This window comes from Oncorhynchus nerka, linkage group LG16 (genome assembly GCF_034236695.1).
Source record: "Oncorhynchus nerka isolate Pitt River linkage group LG16, Oner_Uvic_2.0, whole genome shotgun sequence".
In the NCBI taxonomy this organism is placed as follows: domain Eukaryota; kingdom Metazoa; phylum Chordata; class Actinopteri; order Salmoniformes; family Salmonidae; genus Oncorhynchus; species Oncorhynchus nerka.
The window spans coordinates 43,308,045-43,313,295 of NC_088411.1; the positions used below are offsets into that span (position 1 = coordinate 43,308,045).

The 5,251-nt window shown below is 48.2% G+C and overlaps 1 long non-coding RNA gene across 2 annotated transcripts in view; it reads left to right on the plus strand.

Annotated features, from left to right (window-relative positions):
• The window catches only part of LOC115120081 (uncharacterized), a 30,990-nt gene extending 26,205 nt beyond the window's left edge, over nt 1–4,785 (plus strand). For both annotated transcript variants that reach the window (XR_010459271.1, XR_010459272.1), the window contains one exon: nt 4,556–4,785. This is a non-coding gene — a long non-coding RNA (uncharacterized LOC115120081). The remainder of the gene's footprint in view (nt 1–4,555) is intronic.
• The last annotated feature ends 466 nt before the right edge of the window (nt 4,786–5,251 follow it).

Below are 5,251 nucleotides of genomic sequence, written 5' to 3' on the forward strand. Positions count from 1 at the left end.
TTTTTAATAACCCGTGATGCATCTCAATATATTTTCCCATTTTGCTTGAAGAGGTTTTAGCCTGATACAACCGTCACACTCCAAAGGCACGTTAGCAGACGAAACATGATGTCGATTTCAGCTGCTGCCTCCACAAGCCCATCTTCGATTATAGTAGATCATTTAATGACAGCAGGACTGCTGAATCTGTTCCAAAGAAACAAATCTGTATCAGCTACAATCCAGCACACAACTCAGACACACACACGCACAAACACAGCTATATGTTTCTAATCAGCACAGTCAATCTCCTAAAAGGCGGTAAAACCACACAGATCTATGTACGGATTTATGCAGGAACATTTATGCTCTGCAGTAAATGTGTGTGTGTGTGTGTGTGTGTGTGTGTGTGTGTGCGCGTGTGCGTGCGTGTGTGTGTGCGTGCGTGCGTGCGTGCGTGCGTGTATGTGTGTGTGCGTGCGGAAGTAGCAGAGGCAGAAAGAAGGACTGGGGACGGAGAAATAAGAGAGGAGGAGAAAACAAGGGAGGACAAAGAGGAAAGAGGGGAGGGAAGAAAAAGGTTTAACACTCCAACCTTTCTCCTCTCCTCTTCTGATCTTCTAACAACCGTAGCTAACACTCGCACAGTCAGACCTGGGTTCAAGTACTATTTAAAATATATATATTTTGTTTTTATATACAGCAGGGCCTGTAATTTTCATCATAGGTACACTTCAACTATGACAGACAAAATGAGAAAAGTCCCTGGCCAAATACCAGCAACAGTGTGTGAAAACCTTGTGAAGACTTACAGAAAACGTTTTACCTCTGTCATTGCCAACAAAGGGTATATAACGAAGTATTGAGATACACTTTTGTTATTGTTTGTAGGTGACCAAATACTTATTTTCCACCATCATTTGCAAATAAATTCATAAACAATCCTACAATGTGATTTTCTGGATTTTTTTTCTCATTTTGTCTGTTATAGTTGAAGTGTACCTATGATGAAAATTACAGGCCTCTCTCATCTTTTTAAGTGGGAGAACTTGCACAATTGGTGGCTGACTAAATACTTTTCTGCCCCACTGTATACTGTATGTATATTTCAGCTGTGATAGATTAAGCATTTCAAGTAGACAAAAAACTCAAACTTAAAACTAAATCAAATCAAATCAAATGTATTTATATAGCCCTTCGTACATCAGCTGATGTCTCAAAGTGCTGTACAGAAACCCAGCCAGCAACCCCATACAGCAAGCAATGCAGGTGTAGAAGCACGGTGGCTAGGAAAAACTCCATAGAAAGGCCAGAACCTAGAACTCAGAACCTAGTAAGAAACCTAGAGAGGAACCAGGCTATGTGGGGTGGCCAGTCCTCTTCTGGCTGTGCCGGGTGGAGATAAGAAACCTAGAGAGGAACCAGGCTATGTGGGGTGGCCAGTCCTCTTCTGGCTGTGCCGGGTGGAGATAAGAAACCTAGAGAGGAACCAGGCTATGTGGGGTGGCCAGTCCTCTTCTGGCTGTGCCGGGTGCAGATTACAACAGAACATGGCCAAGATGTTCAAATGTTCATAGATGACCTGCATGGTCCAATAATAATAATAATCACAGTAGTTGTCGAGGGTGCAGCGAGTATTTGAAAGATTTCAAATAGTATTTGAATCCCGGTCTTCTTCATAATTGCGTCACAGTGGAGAAGAGAAGTTACCATCTCAATCACAGATAATAAAGAATAATACACGTTTAAAGACCCCTCCTATGACTCCTCCGTAAAACAGCAGATTAAAACTATGACATGGGGAAGGGTTTCCACTGATCTACGAGATCATTTAAAAGGAGGCAGTGAATGTTAATGAGAAGAAGACTGAGTCTGCTATCAACGGCTAATGTGTATGTCCTTTCTGCGTTTACTCTACTCCGAGGAGGAGGGTCGCAAAGCGCATCCTATTTCCCTATATAGCCCAATGGGGCCTGGTCAAAAGTAGTGCACTCTGAAGGGAATAGGGTGTCATTTGGGACTTAGTCTTAAAGACTATTTAGGTGATGGATGCCAATTGACCAACCAGCACTTAAAAAGAGGGTGCATGCAGAGCAGGCCTGCTGATCTCTCTCTCTCTCTCTCTCTCTCTCTCTCTCTCTCTCTCTCTCTCTCTCTCTCTCTCTCTCTCTCTCTCTCTCTCTCTCTCTCTCTCTCTCTCTCTCTCTCTCTCTCTCTCTCTCTCTTCTCCTTCTTCCTTCTTCTCTCTATCTCTGTGATCTGTAGTAACAGGGAGGTGGAGGGTTGGTCTGTAGTAACAATGGGAGGTGGAGGGTTGGTCTGCAGTAACAGGGGAGGTGGAGGGTTGGTCTGTAGTAACAGGGGAGGTGGAGGGTTGGTCTGTAGTAACAGGGGAGGTGGAGGGTTGGTCTGTAGTAACAGGGGAGGTGGAGGGTTGGTCTGTAAAAACAGGGGAGATGGAGGGTTGGTCTGTAGTAACAGGGGGAGGTGGAGGGTTGGTCTGTAGTAACAGGGGAGGTGGAGGGTTGGTCTGTAGTAACAGGGGAGGTGGAGGGTTGGTCTGTAGTAACAGGGGAGGTGGAGGGTTGGTCTGTAGTAACAGGGGGAGGTGGAGGGTTGGTCTGTAGTAACAGGGGAGGTGGAGGGTTGGTCTGTAGTAACAGGGGAGGTGGAGGGTTGGTCTGTAGTAACAGGGGAGGTGGAGGGTTGGTCTGTAGTAACAGGGGAGGTGGAGGGTTGGTCTGTAGTAACAGGGGAGGTGGAGGGTTGGTCTGTAGTAACAGGGGAGGTGGAGGGTTGGTCTGTAGTAACAGGGGAGGTGGAGGGTTGGTCTGTAGTAACAGGGGAGGTGGAGGGTTGGTCTGTAGTAACAGGGGGAGGTGGAGGGTTGGTCTGTAGTAACAGTGGGAGGTGGAGGGTTGGTCTGTAGTAACAGGGGGAGGTGGAGGGTTGGTCTGTAGTAACAGTGGGAGGTGGAGGGTTGGTCTGTAGTCCACCCCTCCCCTCCTCTAACAGTCAGTCTACCCATACCCCTCCCCTCCTCTAACAGTCACTCTACCCATCCACCCCCTCTCCTCTAACAGTCAGTCTACCCATCCACCCCCCCTCCTCTAACAGTCAGTCTACCCATCCACCCTCCAGTCCTCTAACAGTCAGTCTACCCATCCACCCCTCCCCTCCTCTAACAGTCAGTCTACCCATCCACCCCTCCCCCCTCTAACAGTCTCTACCCATCCAAACAGTCAGTCTACCCATCCACCCTCCCCTCCTCTAACAGTCTACCCATCCACCCCTCCCCTCCTCTAACAGTCAGGTCCACCCCTCCCCTCCTCTAACAGTCAGTCTACCCATCCACCCCTCCCCTCCTCTAACAGTCACTCTACCCATCCACCCCTCCCCTCCTCTAACAGTCACTCTACCCATCCACCCCTCCCCTCCTCTAACAGTCACTCTACCCATCCACCCTCCCCTCCTCTAACAGTCCTCTGTCCACCCCTCCCCTCCTCTAACAGTCAGGTCTACCCATCCACCCCTCCCCTCCTCTAACAGTCACTCTACCCATCCACCCCTCCCCTCCTCTAACAGTCAGTCTACCCATCCACCCCTCCCCACCTCTAACAGTCACTCTACCCATCCACCCCTCCCCTCCTCTAACAGTCAGTCTACCCATCCACCCCTCCCTCCTCTAACAGTCACTCTACCCATCCACCCCCTCCCCTCCTCTAACAGTCACTCTACCCATCCACCCCTCCAACAGTCACCTACCCATCCACCCCTCCCCTCTAACAGTCAGTCTACCCATCCACCCCTCCCCTCTAACAGTCAGTCTAACAGTCCTCCTCTAACAGTCTCTACCCATCCACCCCTCCCCTCCTCTAACAGTCAGTCTACCCATCCCATCCAACAGTCAGTCTACCCATCCACCCCTCCCCTCCTAACAGTCAGTCTACCCATCCACCCCTCCCTCCTCTAACAGTCAGTCTACCCATCCACCCCTCCCCCTCTAACAGTCAGTCTACCCATCCACCCCCACCCCTCCCCTCCTCTAACAGTCAGTCTACCCATCCACCCCTCCCCTCCTCCTAACAGTCACTCTACCCATCCACCCCTCCCCTCCTCTAACAGTCACTCTACCCATCCACCCCTCCCCTCCTCTAACAGTCAGTCTTCCCATCCACCCCTCCCCTCCTCTAACAGTCAGTCTACCCATCCACCCCTCCCGCCCTTTGACCTTGTGGAAACAGACGTATTCCCAGCGGGACGGATCAGGTTGGTAGTCATCAGAACCACACTGAGTTGACAATCTGTCCGTCTGTTGTGATTAGTGATGTAGTTTATTTATCATGCCTGTGGGAGGTACAGCACACTAGGGGGTACAGGGTCAGGATCTAAGAGGAAAAGCTTGAAAATGTTTTAAAGGAGCAGTTTTGTCTCTGTGAAAAAAAGGGGAAAAACAAGAGTCAGATATTTATAAATCACTTTGTGACAACTGCTGTTGTAAAAAAATAAGAGCTTTATAAAATGCATTTGATTGGTTGTGAACTACATGTTCTTGTTTTTTTGTTGTTTTTTTTAGGGCTGTGGAATTATTCCTGATGATATAGGAGAACCAACAATGTTGTATAGATGGTCTCGGCTACAGTAAGAGCTTCATTTAATAAGGCTCTGGGAAACTGCATCAAACCGGATACCACAATGGATTCACCCCTACTACAGCCTCCATTATTACCACTAAGTATGCTCTTCTGTCAAGTATGGCAGGTGCTAATGTGTGTCCCAGAGTGGAGAGAGGAGAGGAGAGGAGAGGAGAGGAGAGGAGAGGAGAGGAGAGGAGAGGAGGGAGAGGAGAGGAGAGGAGAGGGAGGAGAGGAGAGGAGAGGAGAGGAGAGGACGGGAGAGGAGGGGAGAGGAGAGGAGAGGACACATTGTCTCCTGATTTCCCTTGCCTACATTAAAGCTTGTCATTTCACATGATCCTGTGTGCTGAAACACACCGTAGGTGTAACGCTGAACAATGATACCGTCCGTGCTCAGTGAACTATGCCAAAATACATCATCATAACGAGACATAACATACAGTAGCATCTGTTTCTTCACCTTTTCTCACATTTTGTCTTACCACTTAATTTGTAATCTACAGTATGCATATACATAGAAATATGAAAAATAAAAAATGTTCTCCTGCTCTATATTTACACATTAATATTTTCTCCTACTCCCACGCACATCATCAGATATCTATTCACGTAATTCTTTAAAAGAGGCACTCTGG